At 38.2% G+C, this 21,797-nt stretch overlaps 1 protein-coding gene across 1 annotated transcript in view; it reads left to right on the top strand.

Annotated features, from left to right (window-relative positions):
• GPC6 (glypican 6) overlaps positions 1 to 21,797 on the top strand; it is a 722,602-nt gene that overhangs the window by 627,798 nt on the left and 73,007 nt on the right. The gene's annotated exons all lie outside the window — the stretch shown is intronic.

The raw sequence follows: 21,797 nt of genomic DNA, 5'->3' as shown, positions 1-21,797 counted from the left end.
GCCAATTTTACTCTTATAAGGTAATCCTATGTGATATTTGTTCTCATGATGGGGACAACAACAAAAAAAAAGCAGAGGCTTTTTCAAAGAGTTTCGGGAAGCAGCTGAATCTGTAGCAGAAAAGCAGGGTTGTACATAAAAAATTAGTTTGCAACATTTTTTTCTTTATTCTCAACCTAGCCCATGTTTAAGTAACAGATCATAGAAGCAGAGAAAAAGGAAGGGCGTTAAAACTGAAGTTATTGGGAACCCAGTGTCTGCAGCTCTTCCACAAAAAGAGCTGTTTCTTAAAGAATAAAAAAAGCAAAACATTTTTTAAGAGGGAGCTAACCTGATGAAAGGAGAAAGGTACAAGTTGTTTTCAAATTTGGGTTTCACTTGACAATTTGCACAACAGATTAGCCTAAAGAGATCATTTAACAGAGGAAAATCAAGAAGGCAGATGAATTACTGCTTGCCACTGCCTTGCTGAGCAGCCCATTCTCACAGCAGTCTCACTGCACTTCTATCTAGCTAACTTAGCTTCAGTAGGCATAGCACTTGGTTTATCTCTACAGCCAAGCATAGGTGCACAATGATGCCCTTAAAATAAAAGGAAAACAACCCCACACAGTCATTTGTGTCAGTGACCTTTTAATACACTTGCTGATTTAGTCCAGTTTTAAACCCATGTACTTCAGTTCAGTGCCTAATCTTTGAGCAGGATAAATCAAAGCAGAAGAGAAAGGCAGAGATGAGATGGGAAGAGGAAGAGGTTGTAACAGGTTTGGACTCAGCAGGGATGTGCAGGGAGGCACTGCATGTCAGCCATCCTGGAATGGGGACTTGCAGAAGTTGCCCACAACCTCTCCGTGCTGGGTGGTGGGTGGTGGCCCTGGGACAGCTCTGAGTTACAGCCTCACACAATAAAGGGTCACTCCAGTCATGTGGGGAGCTGGGCTTGAGCTTCTGGGGCTCAGCCATGCATGAGGTGCATGAGGAGCACTAAGAAACTCCTGAGCACTTGTTGGGGAAGGGCTGGTGTCTCACGGCAGCTGGTGAGTCACTCGGGAGAGTCACAGTTACAGCTCACAGCCCTCATGCACATGGGAAGAGCAGTAAGGGAGAGGAGGCCACAAAGAGATGTGCAACTTTATGCACAACATTTCCCACTGCCAGCAGGAAGCCACTTGCTTTTCCAGTCAGTGGGTGTCAACAGTCCGGTAGCTAATGCCCAGGGCTCCTGCCTTTTGCATGCCCCTCTGAGCTTGGCTCCTAGGGTGATACATCAAAGAGAAATATCCAGCAGCAGCTTGTACTGCCCTAAGACTCTAATTCTCATTTCATGGCTAAGGAAACCAACTTACTCTGTGCCTACACCAACACAGCCTTGGAAGAAAATTGATATTTATGTAATACTAGTGACTTTAAAGTGCAAATAGACTAAATCTCTCATTACCAATGAACCAGTTTGACATTTGTGTTGGTTACACAGTTTTACTTTTGACTTCACAGAACAGAATCATTTAGGTTGGAAAATATCATTATCAAGTTCAACCCTTGATTCCCATTGTACATGGATCACAATTCCAGTTCCTGCATGCATTGTATTCTGCCTGCAGTTGGGAAAAGGTTGCAGAGTAAGCATTTAATTCATTTTGATCAAAGCCTCCACCTTGTATCTTCAAAGTGAAAGTACTTATCCAGATGCAGTGTTCAGTAATCAGTAGGGATAATGCACAAGCAATCCATCAGTGCTTGAAGCTGCTCTCTATGAGCCCTCTCATGGCCCTAAATTGTTTTTCATGGGCAGAATTGATGCATTACACTTTGTCCCCAACTTTTCTAAAAATAATGAAGTAATTTCTGGAATTATTCCAATATACCAGGCCTGTACCTCATTTTGAATCAAGGTTGTAGCATATAGTTAGGGTTCTAATATTCACATAAAACAACCTCTGCAACCCCTCTGCAGCCTTGGTGGGAGGCAAATGCACACCCATCTGTCCAAGGTTCTGCATGCACTGACACACGCAAGAGCTCAGCCATAAAGGCTGTCATTGCTCAGCTCACCCCTTACATTGCGGAGGTTTTTTTTACATTGAAAATGCACTGAAGGGGAAAAAATGCAGAACTCTACATTCTGTAAACCTCTGTGATCAGGAGAACTTAGGTGAGGACTTCTCCTCCGTTTCCTGACAGTATGGCTATTAATTAACATCCATAATGACTTAAAGGCTTAATTTTTACACACACTTGGACATGGTCTCTTGAGAGCTATACATTGGGCAGGAGTTGTTCAGCTCCCAACTGGACTGAATAACCAAATGGTTGGCAAAAATAGCCCTTATGGCAAACCAGTTTGTCAAAAAAAAAAAAAATTAACCAGATGTGTCACATATAGGAAGCCTACCATATGAGAAAAGCCTTAGAGAACTGGGTTTGCTCAGCCTTGAGAAAAGAAGGCTTAGAGGAGACCTTGTCACCATGTTCCAATATTTACGGGATGGATACAAAGAAGATAGACTCCCTTTTTACAAAAAGTTGCATGGAAAGGGCAAGGAATAATGGGTACAAATTTCTCCTGGGGAAATTCTGAGTGAACACAAGAGGAGAGTTTTTCACAATGAGAACAATCAGCCATAGAAAAATCTCCCCAGGGAAGTGGTGGATTTCCCAACACTGGACACTTTTAAGATTCACCTGGATAGGATGCTGGGCCATCTGGTTTAGATTGTGCTACTGCTGAGAAAGGTTAGGCCTGACCATTTTTGAGGTCCCTGCCATATGATTCTATGATTTCATCTCCATTTTACAGCTTTAAGAATTTGGATGTGGGTGTGTTTCATTCTGTGGGACTCTGCTTTATGTGTGCGGGACTAGGTTCATTAACACACAAAAACATGCGGATATATGCACCTTTACTAGGATGCTCATTAATCTCACATGGATTATTTGGCTCAGCCCTGGCCTGCAAGGCTACCTACATGGAGATTTTAGTACCAGTGCAGCTTTTGCTTGTTCTCAGGATCAGGCAACTCATGTTCTCCCAGCTCTAGGCAGGGGGTTGACAAGATATGGCTTCTGCATTATGAGAAAGGGAATATTCTGCTATCCAGCTGGAGAGATTTCCCACTGCCCCATTCTGTAATGTGTGGAACTAGAGCAGATAATTGCTCCATTTTGCAAATTATGAAGCTGAAATCATTAAATAATTCATCTCGTTATTTTCTGTAGTGTTTTCCCTTTTCTGTGGGTAGTAGTTGTAAATCATAATAATGTACAAGCCAAAAGCACATTTGCAAAATTCTTGAATTATCCAGGGATGAAAACCCGTTTCTCTACTCAGTTTCTTTGCTGGACTCATGTGCTGGTCAGTTTTAAGCAGCATAAATAATCAGACCCTGCAAACACACAAAATATGCCAATTACATTTAAGGTGGATAAATCTGTCTCATCCTGTCCTTCATCTCTTATAAATTTAACAAAAGAATGGAATAATATTTCCTCCATTAAATAAATCCCAGCCAAACTGTGAACAGCAACAAAAAGCCACTAAGTGGCTTTTTGAGAGCTGGAAGTTTCTGTGAAAATTCATAAAATGTACTTAGCTTTTGAGTTTATTTGCTGTTGCTTGGTACTAGCAATTAGCAAATGGTTCCTAGGTTTTGCAGCCAGATATTCATCTGTGTGTCTAAAGGGTTTATTTACTTGCACTTTCAATTCTAAAATTTGCATGCACATGTTGGCAGATGTACGTGTGTGTGCACACGAGTATGTAAACAGTTGTACACATATAAAGCACAGCCCTACAAAATACAGGTGTATCTACATCCAAGTGGATAAAACTCCAATCTTCTTTACAGAAATACTGTAAGCAGTCAAATCCTCAGTAATCTAAATTATGAAAATAGGTATCACCAAAGTCAGTATAAAGAAGAAATTATTTTATCACCCTTCACTGTGCATTTTAAGTAACAGATGAATCAAAGTAGACTTTGCAATTATAATTCTTTGATCTTTTTCTTTAAAAGAAATTATGACAGCTGAAGGCAGGATCTCATGACATGTGCCATTAATAGTGCATTATGGACAGCATGCAACATGAAATAAGAGAATCATTAAAACAAAGGTGTTAAGTTTTTAAAACTGTTACAAGACAGATGGATCATTACTTGGGGAAAGCCCTCTGTTCTGCAGTTCTGTGCTGCAGGATTCATCAGCTCTGGCTAGAGAGATGCTTTACTTAACAGCTGCAAGACATTTATCCCCATAACACAGCCCTAATCCATGTCCTCTGCAGTTCTCTGCAGTAGAGAGAACTCATTTTCCAGTAGATCTCTGGCTCCTTTGCAGACATTACTAGCAAGAGTGGAATAACTCTTTTCTGGGAGATGAAGCTGATACCTGGCTCTCTGGGTGGCCCTCCCTCCCTCTCTTGGATGAACTTTTCTCTTGGTTTATGTGCAACAGACAAAGTTGTGCTATCCACATGCCTTGTGGTGCCCTGTAGAGAGGCATTTTATAGAAAGCTAAAGGACTGAAGGACACCTGTCTTTTGCTATGAAAACAAACACTTTCACCCAGTAATTCAGTAGCCTTGGATATGTGGACTCCTATACTTTTTTCCAATCTGGAAAAGAAGAAGTGTCTATTTATTCTCTTGCCTCAAACTCAGATAAACTCTTGTTAAGCAAAATGTCTTTCTGGTGACCTCATCCAATTTGCACATAATATCTGGTGGGAAATGGGATGAGAAGGAAATTGCTGTTAATTTTGAAACAAAATTAAATGCACTGTAAACCTTCCAGTAATATCTATGAGTTTTTTCAGTGTGTGACCCAAGAGTTAGAAATGCAATTGCCATCATACACTTTTCCCTGAACTATGTGTGCACTGCTTGCTGCAGGAAGCCAGTAGGAAGAGGCAAGGTGCTGTACACTTCAGACTGGGCTATCATTATCTTATTTCCCATGCCATCAAGCAGTGCTTTGGGTAAGATGGAATTGGAGATTGACACTGTGTACTTATGAGAGAAAGGAAAGAAATACTAAGCACACAAAGACCCATTTTTCCCAGTTATTTTATTAATTACTTATCTAAGAGTTCAGGGACAATGTGAGGAAGTGATTTGTCTAAACTGGAGAGCTGAGTGTGAAACAATGAAGCTGAATGTGAACAAGGGTATTTTATCTGATTCTCAAGAACATGCACAACACAGTGCAATCTCTTTGGTAAGCAAATCATGAAACTACTAATCAAGGAATATGCCCTAATGGCAAAGGGATAAATAACTGCATAATGGCAGTATTTATCTAAGAAATTAGATTCTTTCAAACAGCATGAAGCTCTACAAAGCAATCACATATCAGAAACCCTTAAATGTATCATTAGTGACAATAAAGATAAAAAAAATCCATCTTTAACTGAACAACAACATTAAAAAAAACTTAGGAATAAATATGCCTTTAATGGCCTATGTCTCCATGAATAAATAATTGTTTTGTTCTTTAGTGTGGACAGGACAGAAATTCCTCCAGACATCCCCTATGGTGCAGAATATTTTTTTTTAGTTATCTAGAAGAAACCATCAATCTACTATCACAACCTGCTCACCATTTTCTCAAGCAAATGAAGTTAGGGAGCTGAAAAGAACATAAGTTAGTACATAACTTGTAATGCCCTTTCCAATCAGCATTTATTGTTATATTTTCCTGCTTCTTCAGAAAATACAAAGAACTAAAACTCATTGACTGTTTAAACCAAGAAAGATTTATGGGCACATTTTTGTTTTAAAAACAAATAATTTTTACATCTGGCATTTACTGAAAGGCGTATATTTGTCTTAACATAACAAGATGTCATTTTACTCATATTTTCTTTTTAAATTGTTCTGTGGTGGCATTCAAAACTTCCTAAACATTTTCAAAGCACACAGTGGTTACTGTAGAAAAACAGAAGTCTAAGAATAGCAGATGAGAAGAAGAAGGGCCCAGCTGAGGAGAAACAGGTTAGAAGTTTTTCTTGGAACTGTTTTCAGAGTGTCCTGGTGCCATTCTGTCAACCCTTTGCTGTGGCTCCTGTTTTGCAGCTGGTTCACATTGCTATAACAGTTCTGGCTTTGGCTGCTGTTTCCAGCACCATGGCAATCCTCTATATTAGAACTTCAGCACAGCCGCCTTTCTCCAGCATGCTGTTCCCACTACATCTTCTGGAAATGTTTCTCCTCACAGCATGCACATCCTTTTCCAGAGCTGTGCTTGGTGCTACAGAGGAAATCAGTAGCAGTCACATGGTCAGAGCCTTCCAACCCACGGCTGCTGGGTGCACCCATAGCCCAGGCCGGCAGGCACCTCTTCCTGCAAACCCTGGGCTCGTGGGAGCCACCTGAGAACCTGACAGAGATGGCAGCACCACTCTGAACACAGTAAAAGCCACTCTAATGCAAGCTGCCTTTTGTAAGGCAAGCTTCTTCCCATTCCCATCATCTTTTTGTCTGCTCTGCAGCAGATCACATCATGATGAAAATTAACCCGAGATTGTTTCCAACCACCTCCGTCCCTCCCGGAATCTGTCTCTCTACTCCATGGGCACCAGTGCTGGCACAGAGCAGGATAAAGTTTTGTCCTCAGTGGTGTAGAGGAGAGTACCTTTTTCAGTTGACTCAAATGGGTTTTATGCCTGTATCCTGAGCTGAGCAGCACATTTGGCCTGTCTTCTGACACTGCTTTCTCATTTTTGAACTCTCTTGGAAGTTATCCTCCTCCATGCATGTCCAAGTCTTCTTTTTCACTACACAATGTAGATATCCAGACTCTTTCATGCATCCAGGATAAAGAAGCACAGGAGAAAGTGCCTGAGGAGACACAAGAACACTCCTGTGTTCTTCGTTGTTCTTTCAGGCAGCTATCCAGAAGTATAGGATCACGTTGTGACTGCAATCTTTATTCATATTTCAAAGAACAGCTTTTATTAACAGAAGAGAATTTTCAGTTCTACTGAACCATTTACACTAAAAGGAAACTACGAGTTATAGGCATCTGGCATGGCTTTTTTTTTTTTTTTTTTTGTAACTGGCCACTTGGCTCACAGCAAATGTATTTCCAGTCCTTGATTAGATATTCCAGCCTTCCAACACAAATTAAGGAAGGAAAAGCTTTGTAGTAAGAGGCGTAGTAGAGGTATGGAAATGTTTCATATTCTTTCTTTGCCAGACCCTTTTCCATTTTAAATTAGTGAGATTCATTCTTATCAAACAAAAAAGGGCTGTCTTTTCATATATTTTCTTTTTTACATCTAAGTTATTGATGTTTTTAGTAAAGTTTTTCTGTCTCATTTCCGTCAAGAAACTGTGGTCTTGGACACGTGACAAGGCTGAACAAACTCATCTGAACCACAGACACAATAATTTGTTCATTAATGGGAGTTCCTCTACAGATATTTGAGCAAACAAACATTAAGCACACAAACATTTGCAGAAAAAATAAACAAATAAAAAAAAGTTAAGCAATAAAGTCAGGGAAAGGGGTAAGTTGAATTTATTGTCTATTATGTTTCCATAGAGAGAAAGAGAAATGTTTGAAATAATCAAAGTAAATATTTCTATTCCATGGTTTGAGTAAATATCACCAAAAGGACAGGTTTGTTCTAGTTCCATTTGTGCAACTCGCTTTTGAAATGGAAAGTTGTCTAACTTGCTTTTCCAAAAGAAAATATAATAGAATAAGAGAATGGTTTGTTTTGGAAGAGACCTTAAAGACCACTTAGTTCCACCTCCCACTTAACCAGGGTGCTCAGGGCCCCATCCAACCTGCTCTTGAACACTTCCAGGAATGGAACATCCACAGCTCCTCTGAGCAACATGTTCCAGTGCCTCACTACTCTTGTTTCCTAATAGGAAAAATTTCTTCCTAATTTGTATTCTAAACCAACTCTTGTTCAGTTCAAAGCCATGACCCCTTTTCCAGTCATGACATCCCCTTGTGAAAATTCCCTCTCCAGCTTTCTTGCAGGCCCCTTTAGGTATTGGAAAGCTGCTCTAAGGTCCAACTGCAGCCTTCTCTTCTCCAAGATGAGCCTCAACTTCATGGCTCTCATCTGCACCCACCCCAACAGGCCCAGGCCTTCCTTATGTTGGGAGCCCCAGATTTGGATGCAGAGCTCCAGGCTGGGTCTCACAAGTGCAGAGACCCCACCTGAGGCTGGGATATATAAATGGTATCTGCCTGCTTTAGGTGAACAGATGTTTCTAGGCTGATGTAAGTATTATAAAAGCTTTTTGGTTTTCCTTCCTGATTGGTAGAGGAGCATGATACTACCAAGTTAATCATCATTATTTATATTGTCAGCTCTTATCTTTTTGTATAGAGCATGTGGGAAATAGTGAGGACAAAAAATGCATCTTAAATTTTCCTTTAACTGAAGCAGAACACACTTGACTTTGAAGGCCTTTTTTAGTTACTGAATATCAGCAATGTTAAGTGTCTGTGAAAAGATTTCCCCAGAGAGCAGATAGAATCTAGTGTACAGTGCAGCATATATCACTGTCAGATGATTTCATTGTTCCTATTTTTTTCTTGAAAAATATGATACATGTAAACAGGATTTTAAGAAAGCAGTCATTTCTGTATCAACTTTTAGAAGAGTGTTTGCTGTTCTTTTTTCTGTCTTCTCACATTTTTTTCTCTTCTGAAACCATGGAAAACAATTTGCTCCATAGATACTGTCCTATTCCTTTTGACAAACATACAAACATTGCCTTTTTTTAACCCATATTTTGAACAGAGCCAAAATTGGCATGGCTTATTGTGTTTAATAGGAACAAAATCATCAACCTCATTACCACCTAGTCCTGTCATGCCAAAACATGCTCATTTCTGTACAGTAATGTCCAGGATAACAGTGCAGAAATGGGAATAATAGTTATTTCCTTCCATACACTCAGCCAACTGGAAAAAAATTAATATTTTCATAAAAATATGACAACAGGCATGAAGAGTCTTCTCCAAAACAAATTGTTGAAAAGATGCTTTGTGACTTTATTAGGCCTTGGGTCATGTCCTATTCTCAGCAGATACAAGTATTAATAGTAAACTTAATGTCTTCTTTAAAATGTGTAGCATTGAGTGTTTATGTATTTGGCTTTACACTATCACATCCAGAAAATCTGAAGTCAGTGTTATTTCTTTACAGCAATAAACTGTGGGTACAATAGCATAGGACAGAAACTAACATTTCTTCCTTAACATGCTACTGGATCTGCACCCTGTTCTTGCTTATGTCTGGAAGGACCAAGAAGAAATGCAATGAAATCAGTGTTCATGTCCCAGGGCTAAAGCTGGCTAAGTGATAGCAGAATTTCATCAACATTTGTTATTCTGGTAAGAAGAGGAGCTGGGTTCAGTGGATGCACGCAAAGATTAGGAATGTCATGAAGGCTGGTCTCCAGCACAGACCAGTGGCAGAGGAGGAGCTCAGCTGGAAAAGGAGTGTGGGGCAGAGCAGTGCAGAGGCTGGAATGCACAAAGTTGCTGTTGCTTTAGCCAGGCAGCTCCCAAAGAGGGGATGCATTATGAAAATTTCACAGCAAACTTAACCCCTAAATAAAGTGGGAGGATGGAATATCTCTCCAGAGGTCTCCAGTGCTGACTACATCTTCACATTTGGTGTTCAGGGAGCCAGGGAGGACTGTTCTACTAAGTGCTTAGAATGGAAAGAACAGGTTAAAATTCAAAGTTATAGAAAGTCTATCCCAAAACATCCCTATACCGCTTTAGATTTCGTAGTCCATTTTTATGGCATATAGCGGTCTTATGGGGAAATAGAGTTAATTCATATTCATAAATCCCCATTGGATGAAACTGGAGCTGTTGGATGAATTTTTTGTTGTTGACTTTTGCTTTTGGGAAATGTTCGTTTTAGATAATCAAAAATTTTAGAGGGACAATTAATACAATGGTTCCCTGGCTACTGGCCTGGAAGCCTCAGTAGTGTACAGCCAGACAGCAATCTTTCTGTGGAAAATGTTTCATTTTTTCATTTTTCACCCTCTATTAAAAGCATTTTTTTTCTCTGCTGTGAAAGTTTTAGCGGGAACAGACTTTTTATTTTCCGCAAAACACTGTTGTGAATTATTATTAATATTTATGATGATTACAGCACATCAGACAAGTTGCCTTGTGATGAACATTGACTTTTTATTGTACTTTGGCCTTCTCTAGACTGGACAAATATTTTTACTCTTGATCTCCCAATCATCTAAAAGATCAGGACACAGATAGCTTGGAAGAACTAAGAAGCTCGAGTGTAGGATTTTTACAATGTTGCCCCTATCCCATTGATTAGTTCTGTTCCATCCCAATATTATAGTTAGTGCAGCTAGGCAAACATAGAGAAATTGCTCTTTCCTTTCAAGAGGAATGTCAAAACAATAAATAGATTAGTCGTGCCAACAGCATTGATTTGTGACAGCCTTGATGTATGCAATCATTTGGGATTCAAACATTTATCAGTGGGGGAAAAAAACCCACCGTTTTTATTTGCTGCATTGAGACTTGCTGGGAGAAAATGCTATTAGGCATCTCAAAATTCTCAGCATAGTGGCAGGCTTTAAAATGCAATGAGATATCCACAGTACATTTCCATATTAATCAATAAAATGAAAGGCAAAAATCAATTTTGTCTGTGCAACTGTGTGTGACACCTCCCTAAGAGCTGCTCCATTGGGATGGATTCATGCCAGCAAAGATGGTCATAGGCTGATTGTTTATTTATGGCAAGGAAAGGCATAAACTCATCTTACTGACAAAGTAGCAGGAAAGATGTTACTCGTAGGATATCTATTCAAAAGCCTGGCACTGGTACCTGGGAAGTATGTATTTCAGACTTTAATAGCAACTGTGGCTTCCCACATGAAACACAGGCAATGATTTTCTTTGATTCAAAGGAAATAAAGGTTGAATTTACCAAAGAAACTGAGGATCATCCAGTTATTCTCTGAAAAGATGATAACACTGAAAAAATTTGCCATATATACTTGGAATTAACAAATTATCATTATTGTAACTTCAAGAAATCAATAAAATGTGATCCACAAGTTTTGTATTCCACATCTCTTTTCCTGTACTGGAATAAGCACTGAACCTCAAGAAACCCTCATGTCACCAACAATTTGGCTGGCCACTGTTGCATCCTCTGGTAATTCTTCTGATTCAGGACTGTGTGATGTTAGATTATGGTTCGTGTCATATCTTAAAGCTTTCATTTATCACTTCTGAAATGCACTATCCATGATGTTATTTTATTGTAGATTTATTTGTAACCATAAACCTATTTTATTTGATGCTCTCTTCCTTCTCTAGTTATTCTCCAAATATTCAGTGTGAGGTTTTCTGATGATTGCTAAGACAATGTTTGGTAGCATAAACTGAAAAGCTTGGTTTTGAGTGACAATGATCATCTCAAAACCCTTCATTGCCTAAAAGATATTAGGAAATTTTTTTTGTTTTCTTATACTCATCAGTTGATTCTATTTTATTGCTCAGTCATTCAGTATCATGAGGTCCTTCTCTGATTTTCTAGGTCAGTCTTCATATTTAGTCTCCTGAACAGTAACACTAGTGTCCATTTTCACCTTACTGTTTACCCCCAATCCCATTTTATTAAAAAGATAACAACAAGAAAGTCTTGGGTTGGGGTCCTGTGCAGTCTGTTAAAAATGTCTCTGGAGCAAAAGTTATCTCCAAAATTTTCATCATCTAGCTGGTCATCCACTGGACCCTTTTAACTCAAAAAATGGCTAAAAGTTCATTGATAATGCAGCACGGAAGATGCATTACATCTAGTGCTGTACAGACACTATGAAGCAGAAAAAATTATTCATAGAAAAGAAAAAAACAGAATGATGACCAATGTCCTTCCATAAGGCAGTAAACTACCAATAAGAACATCAGCCTGATAGGTTTAAAATGGATTTTTGCAGAAGACATTAAAGTCATAGATACCACCATACTAAGTAATAGAAAGATTATGAAAGGCGGAGAAAAACTTTTTACAAGAGCATGAAGAGTCAGGACAAGGGGAAGTGGCTTCAAACTAAGAGAAAGTAGGTTTAGATTAGATATTAGGAAAAAATTCTTTACTGTGAGGGTGGTGAGGCATTGGAACAGTTTGCCCAAAGAAATGGTTGATGTTCCATCCCTGGGAGTGTTCAAGGCCTGGCTGGATGGGGCTCTGAGCAACCTGGTCAAGTGAAAGATGTCCCTGCCTATGTCAAGGGGTTGCAATTTCATGATTTTTAAGGTCCTTTCCAATCCAATCCATGCTATGATAAGAAGCTAAGACAAGATACTTTTAAAGGGTGAAGTTATTATTGAAATAACTAGAAGGTTTTTTAAACAAACTTTTTATAAAAGTAAAATATGTGTCAATTTTCCAGAAGAGACAATGGACAGGTCATTAATTATGTGTTAAAAAAGGTACCATAAATTCTATCAAAGGTTGGAAAAATCTCTACTGCACAAAATTTAGAATTAGAAGTGGGGAAGAAAATAAAAAAGAGTGTAGAAATTATAATCACTGTAAAGGCTGAGAATAAGGAGACATTTGAAAAATGCGTCAGGATTTACATGGGAAATAAGAATTATAAATCAGTTGTGATGAAGGGGATAAGGAAATCAGATACATCAAGGGAATCAAGGAAGTTAGTTCTGAGTCAGACATATGGAATAAAAAGGACCTCTGCAAAACAACATGAATAAGATCCAACTCTAAATGTTTAATTAGTTCTAGGCACCACAATACTAGAGAATTCTTTTAAAGGAAATAAAGAAAACAGGAAAAGACCTGAGGAAATCACTTGTGAAAACAGAATAAGAAAATTAGCATGGAAAATATTACCAAGCACCAACTAAAAGACATGATAAATATCTACATATATCTGAGGGATTTAACAAAGAAAAATAATCAAACTGTTTAAGGTTATATGAAGCAGCTTATTAGAAATAGTTGAGTTAAATTAAGCAGCAAAAAAAAATACACCACATAGCTGGACAAATATTCTGATAGTGATGTATGGCAGACAGTGAAATAGCTTTCATAAAAAAAGTCAGAAGAATATAGCAAAGGTATTTTAAATTTTTTTCTGCACAGAGCTCTGGGGATTTTATGCGCAGGAATTTATATCTAGGGTTGTAACTCTGCATGGGCTTTGGAATGGTTGAAAAGATCTTTGAGGTTCTAATGTCTTTGACTGTATAAAGATAATGCACGCTATGTACCCAGGAGATTTTTACTAAGGATACCTTTCAATGTAGTAGGAGATTTCAGGCTATGATTTGTTCTTTTCAACCATTTCAGCCTAGCTCATCAAGAAAGAGTCAGAAAGATGGACTTTTTTCAGCGTTTCAAACTCCACCTATCTTAAAAGAATTATGCACAGTAGTCTATGTTAATACGAATTTAAATTAACTATGGAAGGTAGCATACAGGCATCAGTGGGGGTTCCCTTATTTGCTAACATTTCTACTGACAGACCATTTAAACCTCTCTTGGCATATGGAAAAAGCAACAAGACAAAGGTTTTAGAAATGTATTATTTTTTATTAATTGATGCATGTCAAGCATTTAGACATAATGTTAGCTAAAATTCCAGTTCAGAAGAATGTATCGCATTCAGCTACTATAGGTGGTGGAAGAATAAGAGTAGTAGACAAAAATGACCATTTTGCCTAGTCTTTGCTATTTTATTTTTGCACACATGAACAAAAATAAGACATGATCTAATAACAGTGTATAAACTATTTAGAATTCCTCAAAGTTATAGAAAGACATAGAAGAAGAATAATCTTACAAAGCCCTTTTTTCAATACGTGGAAGAAAAACATATAGTATGTAAAATACTCAAAAACATCAGTTCACCCAACAAAAGTCATTTTGTTTCTATCAGATGCAAAAAGATGGCAATTGTGTGTCAATAGCTCTTCGTACATCTATTGTAATTTCTTGAGCTGCTCTACCTTAGACACAGTTAGACACAATCCCAACAGGAATAATAAAATATCCTTTTAGTTTATTCATACTGTTGACAATGCTTTTTTTCCTTTTTATTTTGAAGGAAGAGTAAGCGATACTGCCATGAACTGACATGGCTACATAGCTGATCAGAAATAACAAAAACCACATTTTAATTCTTAAATCTGTACATTCTGGTAATTAAAACACAGATAATCAATAACTAGATCTGATATTCTACACTAATTTATAAAGTTTGCCTTTTAATTAGCTGGTAATTAACCTGGCAGGGTTAATTCTGGATTCCAGTCCCTCCTGAAAGAACTTAGGACATAATTTCATTACATCATCCTTCAGACATCAGCCCTTCAAGCATAAGCCAGAAAACTGCATTCACCCCTTCTTGACTATGTGCCTTAAATACCAATCTTTCTGTCCAGAATAGCTTAGTATTCCATAGAAATAGCTTTAAAAAGAGAGCTATTGGGCACTTTAGAATAGCAGAGGTGGTTAAGGTGTTTTTCCAGCAGGTAAAATTTTGAGACTGCTTACAGCAGGAAAAGAAATTGAAGTCGAGTTTTCCATGTCTTGGTTGTACTGTGTACCTTCAGGAGTGCGTCCTTCTGCACTACTCCTTTGAAGAACTCCATGCTCAAGGATGATCTGCAGAAATGATAGGCTCAGAAGGGATAAGAGGGTGAATGGATCTTTGTCAGACTGCCCCTGTGGCAGTTCATCTAGGAGCTGCATGCAGCCCCTTTACTCATACACCCACGCACATCTTGAACCAACTCCCCTGAACCATAGCCTGCTGGACCTCAGGACTGTCCAGACTCTGCACCCAGACTAAACCCAGCAGAAACCTGAGGTCCTACCTGCTGCTGGTCTCCTACTCACAGGAACATTGGCTTGAACCTTGCTAGCTGCATTTTACACACACACACACACACACACACACACATACACACACAGAATATTCTGCACAGCCATGCTGTGATTCTCAACCAGAAAATGGTTAAGAGTTTAATAGAGGAATAGAATTTAATAAGGATATATAGCAGACTGCAGTGATCAAGCCTCTGACAAGTTTGCTGACCAGCAGTTTTTCCAGATGGCCTCTTTCATATGCCCTCTTCCACCTGTTTTCCCATGTTTGTTCCTTAGCTCACCTTAATCCATCTTTCTTTGCCCTTGTTTTCTCCCTGTAAACAACCCACCCCAGACATGTTTTCCCCATTGCTCCCTGTTTTGTTCAGCTTCAGATTTGTATGCTGATAATTTTCACCTCCAGAAAAATCTTACCCCACATCCAGCAGTTTCTCATGCAAGGACTGACAAGTCATTTGCCTGCATATCTCCAGAGAGAAGCTTAACTGGTTATTGTTAACTGAATAGCCGAATAAAAATATTGAATTCCCTCTCCACAAGTGCAACATGAATTTTAAGAAAAGTGCCTTCTCCCATGAAACAAAAGAAAACAAAAAACAAAAATGAACAAACAAAAACAAACCAAAAAACCCACAAAACCACAAAAAATAAAATAAAGCTGAATGTAGAAAATTATAATGTTATTATTCTATAGTATGGAGTGTATGTGGAGCTTGATGATATTCAGACAGGAAATCTGTAATGTGTCAGTTTAGCCTCATCAGGATAGAACCATATAGAATTCTAATATGAATAATAATTTGAAAAAGGGACTGTGAACCCTAAGGAAAACAGCAGTTTTGGCATCTCTGTCATGCCTTATTCTGTTTTCCTGAGAAGAGTTCTTATCATCTCCCTTAAATGTGAGGTAGAGATTTATTTTCCTCTTCTTGAATTTTTTTAGTAAATCATAATCTAGCAGTAAAAGTTTTGGCAGATTATTACAGGGATGTATTTCCACTGATATTATATTTGTAAAAAGTCAATATGTACCCATATTTCACTTTTCAATTTTTAGTTTTTAATTTGTTTCATTAGTTTACCATCTAATGCTCTAAAGATTTTATGACCACTATTTATATTTAGTGTCATGATAGAAAACTCACTGAGTTTTACCTACACAACCTAGTAAATACAATCCAGACTCCTGCCTCCCCTTGCCCTTGGTCAGAAGGTTGGGAAGCTACCAAATGATCCCTGCCTTGCAGCCCATCATATCAACAATTATATCCTATCCCAAAACAGTCATTGCCACTCTCAAGGTCACAGTCAACTGCAAGAGGTTTCTCACTCTGCTTACAACTTTTTAATCTGCAATCCATGGTCCTGTCCATAGACAAATCCTTTGAAGTTTCACAAATAAAAACTTGTCCTTACTTTTGTTCACCAGCAGCTTTGGGAACAAGCACTTTGCAGTTCTCCATAGATAAGTGTAAGACCATATGTCTAGAAGAAAAATAGAGAACTCTTAATGGGGAATTTAAAATAAGATCTTCCTCCTTTTTTTCCCCCCCAAAAAATATACCTTACAGTTTTGTGAAGGACATGCAATTTAGTATTTTACCATTCTTTGTTTCCATGAAGAAACAACATTTATAGACTTCATCCATAGATTCTCTTTTGGATTCCCCTGGGGGAAGCTCAGCCACTGCTGGAATCTCACTGATAATTTTGAAGTAGAAGAGCAACAATGTGCATGAAAGGAAAAACTGATGTCACAGCCAAATTAACAGAGACCCTAAAAATGCCTTTCCTTATCAGCCTCCCAAATTTTCCCCATCAGAGCCTCTTTGCATTTTCTGGATGCTAGAAAGAGGGCAAGAAAAAGAAGGCACTGATGGTTCTTGCCAGAACTTTGTATTTCAGCCTAGTTTAGAGGGGGCTATAACTTGTCAGAAGTCTCATACATCAGTTTCATTTTCCCTACTCCTTTTATTTCAATCTGCAATTCACTAGGAAGTTTTCTGGGAAACTGCTCTGAAAGAAATATAACACAAACAGGAACACATCACTTTTGGTATCAAGATTATAGGAGGGTGGCTTGATGCTTTTACAAGGAAACAGAGGCAGATTCTTGTCTATTTGTATTGTTAGTCTATCCATTATTTTGCCTGTAGATGCATAGGGCTCATAAAGTATTTCCATATCTTGAAATTCACACCTGGTCTTCTGAATGTTTAAGTTATACAGTAAATCACTTAGCATGATGACCAGTTTTCTCCTGTGTTTCTCATTAAAATGGCACCTATAAACACTAAAAAAAAAAAAACAATAAAGCAAACCAAAAATTTCTTCAGGATCTCTTTCTTAAATACTGCTTAAAATGAAACAAGGTCCTTCTAAAAGCTGCTGACAAATACCTGTGGTTTTTCTTGATATGGAAAACAGAATATAAAGCAGTTAAAGAGAGCTGCTGTGCTCATCTGGCAGAGACTTGGGGGCCCTTGGACCACACCCTAGGCCTTCAGTAGACTTTAGGGGGTTACTGCATCAGGAAGGTCCCCACTCTTGTTTTCAGCATCCAGGAGAGGCTGAGAGCAGCAGCACTGATGGTGACCCAGGTGTGCCATCTGCTCTGCACTTTCTCAGGGCCATTGGCAAGCCTGTGTCCTCAAGCGAGCAATTAGTCACATCTATTGTTTCCAAGTCCCTGACAAACCCACAGCACGAGAATGACTCACCTAAACCGAGCTCCTGATCCACTCACCCCAGCTGGCAGCTAGATGCCAGATTTTTGCCAGATGCTGTAGTACATGAAGAACACATACTGAACCTAAGAAGGCAGATTTGAAAAAATACAAAAGAGGAAAAATCAAGAACATATGTAATTGAACAAAGACAGTCCAAGTATATTAACAACATAAAATACGGGTGAGTCGATCACCCAGTTTTCATATTTTTTTATAGGACAAGCAATATTTAAGTTCCCAATATCTACTATTTGAGGTGATTGAGAAATTATTAAGCCCACTCAGATTTACACTGAACTCAACTAGGCTTTTGTCCAGTTCAAGGGTCTGTTCTTGAGAATTAGGATTTCAAGACTAAAGCATCTAGATTTTCTGAACGCCATATTGAAATCTTCCCAGTTTCTCATGTAATAATATTCACAACATTTTTAGAAGGAAAAAAAAAAGTATTTGGGACAGCAATGTTGTGTTTGTTGATGCACGATTAGAGATTTGAAGAGCTACAGTTAGGTGAGGACCATTAAAATGTTTTGACTGCCCTGTCATAAATCTCAGCTTATTACATTTCATCTGATTTTCACTGTATTCAACCTAACAGCTTCCTTTTCACTCAATTGCACAGGCTAGCTGGTATGTATGTGCTCATATGGAACTGTACAAGTGAATAATAAAGTTTATCACTGTAGTGAGAGTTAGGATTGGCAAAAAAGAGAACTCAACCTAATGACCTGAGGAAATATTTTCCAAGAGAGCAATTCACCTTAAACACTGTTCAGCATTTCTTCCTTGAAATCAATGTTATGGATGAAAAATTCAGTCTTAATTTAAATCTGAGGCCTAACTCAAAAAAATTATAGTATCAAGCTAGTTAGATACACAAGTGAGTTTGTTCCCAAGGGGCCTGAACATTCACTAATAACATTCAATAATAAAACTACCTTGTTCTTCCAGGCTTCTCTCAGTCTGTGGCTGTCAGGTGTCATCTGGATATGTTTGATTTAGTCAGGAACAGCATGATGGTTAGAAAAAGGGTAGAAGGAAGAGCCCAGTCAGAAAGAGGCTAAGAAAATAATTTTGCCATTCATAGAAATGCCACTTGTTCATCCTCTTTTGCTAGACTGAGCTTGTAGTACTCCTACCAGAAGGAGACAAGAATAACCCAGCAGCCTGGTCACTGCTAAGTCAGCCATTGCCCCACAAAGCTGCTGGAACTGAAATAAAAATGAGTCCTCAAATATTAATTAAATTTCCATTTCTGCAAGAACTCATCTGCACTGTGCAATTGTCCAAGACTTCTAGTCTGAGCTGATCCCTAAACTGAGCAGTAACTGGAAGCATAACTTGCGTTAGTCTCAGAAATAATGTTGAAGGAGGAACCTGTTTTACTTCAGCCCTTCAAGCATCTCTTGTCACAGAATTTAATCCGTTTCTCAGACTCTTCCTCTTCAAATATATCCCTGTATAGGCCTCTACTTCAGCATTAGTCCTATCTCCAAACATCCTAACCCCAAAACAAAAATACAAACTGCTGATATAAAGATGTACCTGTCATCAATAAAGGTGTGTATATTTCCAATTCTATTTTTCCCTTAACCCCTTGCTCCCCAGGCATATCTTTAAGATATAATTAAAGATCACAAGGCTCTAATGTCAAATGTCACTGTTGGCTCATAGCCTCTCACTGCTCCATAGACTTAAGATAGGAATAGCTACCTGGAGTGGTCCAGAATCGTTCCAAGTCAGAGAAGGAGACAGAAATTAAAGAATATGGACAAGCAGGGATTTACTGTTTTATTATTTTTCTCTCATTTTGTTTTCTTTTATTTTCTCTTACTTTCTTCCTTTCCTTTATGTAGAGCAATAGCTTAAAGCTATAGCCCATGTGATTGAAATATAAACTTGACTCTAAGCTAACTTGAACCTCAGCTTTGAAAGCATCATCAGACCTCTACCATACCATATCAAAGAACTCAACATAACAAAAAGCTCACTTTTTGCATCCAGGAATTATACACATTCCTCAGCCTTTGCCCTCTTCCTTAACAAGGACTAATAGATAGATGATACAGATTATAGATAAAGATTAGATATAGATATATAGATAGAGACGATATAGATATAGATGATATAGATATAGGATATAGATATAGATAGATAGATGATATAGATGATATAGATACAGATATATATGTGTGTGTATATATATGTATATATAAAGACTAAGTCTATGAATAGGCTTAAGGTTCAGAAAATAGAAGCTGATTAGCTAAAGGCTATCTTCCCATAGATAAAAACTGTTTAGGCCAGGAACAGATTTTTAGTTTGCATCTCCTAGAGCTATTCATTTTGGAGTTGAAGGCACTTTCATTGAGGAAAGGCTGTTCTTAAAACTGTGGTTCTTGTTCAGTTAAAGGTGATGCACTTTTCTGCCACATAGCTGAGATTTCACTTCAAGGTTTAATTCAGAGCTATTGCCCCATGCCATCAGAAGAAGCCGCAGATAGGCTGGAGCCACCACCCATTCCCACAAGAGATCTCCAGCAATTATGTATTTACAGAACTCTGCTTCAGCACAGTCCCTGAACACATACTAGGGCTTAGCACTAGATTTTTCCAACCTTCCAGTTGCCAAAATAAAGTGGATTCATATAAAGAGGCACCTGTCCTTAGCTTAAAATGTAGTAAATGTAGTGTACTCCTACCAAAAAAAACCCAAACCAAACCAAACCAAACCAAAAAAAAAAAAAAAAAAAAAAAAGAAAAGAAAAGAAACAAGAAACAAAGAAACACAAATACTTTTGACTGTTTTACACAGTAACCCTAATCTTAACCCTATTCCTGAAGTAAACTACCAAAATTCAGCCACCAAGACCTGTGCCCTAACAAGGCCTGGTACTGGTTGTGGCACCTACGATTTAAGCTGATCACATTGCTCACAAAGTACTAAATCATAAATGTTTTATTCAAGTCATTCTGAACACGAGGAAGAAAATACTTCATAGGAGCCCATATTTAAAAATTCTCTTTTTTTTTTTTTCATTTGGAAAAACTGCAAACTTATTGCTGTAATCTGTAAGTGTGTGTGCATGTGTGTATGGATGTGTGTGTCTTTGTGTATATGAAAACTGTTTTCTCTGTCAGAGGTAGTTCCTATTTTTCTCCACTTCCCACTGGAAAGGCTATAAAGTACAGAAATTTAAAATAAGGTGCAGGCAAAATAACACCTCTGCTTGAAACCAATTTCCTATCATCTGTGCATTTCTCACAGTTAGCAACAAGTGCTATACACCTCACTCCAAATAACTGGCATTACACTCTTTCCAGCCTAAAAGTACTGTGAATTATTAGATGTAAATTTGCAGAAGTGCTTTGGTGCTACATGCCAAGCAATTCCAGTTTCAGTGGGATTTCTGGTTATGCACTGACAGCATATAAACAACTTTATGCAGTCCTTGGGTGAGGCTGTGCATGGAGGTGTTTGTCTAGACTGCTAGAGGGAGACCAGTCCCTTTTTCCCACACCTCCTTGCACTTGTACTTTTATGGGGAAGGAGAAGATGTCCACATCTTGGAACAAACCTCTGTGACTTGCACCCAAGTGTAAAGCTAACAAGCACTGCAATCAGATCTATGGAGAGCTCCATGCCTTCTCCACACAGCTGCTGTGGGACTGGTGCTTAAAACAGCAAAGCAGGCATGGGTCTGTTTCAGAAGGAAGTCTGCTTGGTACTTTCTGGAGCTTAAGTCTGATGTATAAAGAAGAGAGCATGTGAAGATTTTTGTTTATTGTGCTAAGGTTACAAGCATCAGCTGCTTAAATTTAATTAGTTGCTGAAAACTTTAAATCTAACATGGGAGACAAGGATCCTGTTGATATGCTGTTCAAAGGATATACTGTAAATCCAGTTTATCACATGGCTGTTGCCAAATAAATTATGATAAATTTTTGTCTGTGTATAGACAAATGTACCTGATTCATGGCAAAACCTTTATTATTGCCATGAATTTCTGTTCAATTGCTTGCTTTTCACTTGTTAATGAACATCAAAAGATTAAATTATTTTGCAGAGGGGCTCTAACAGAAGTTAAACAAACTTTTTAGTTTTAATACAAAACATGCAAACAATATATTTTTCAGTTCAAAGCCATGACCCGTTGTCCAGTCATTACATCCTCTTACATACAACTTACA

Source organism: Molothrus ater, chromosome 2, assembly GCF_012460135.2.
Source record: "Molothrus ater isolate BHLD 08-10-18 breed brown headed cowbird chromosome 2, BPBGC_Mater_1.1, whole genome shotgun sequence".
Lineage (NCBI taxonomy): Eukaryota > Metazoa > Chordata > Aves > Passeriformes > Icteridae > Molothrus > Molothrus ater.
Note: the sequence above shows the minus strand (reverse complement) of the source record. Positions and strands in the feature narration are given on the sequence as shown.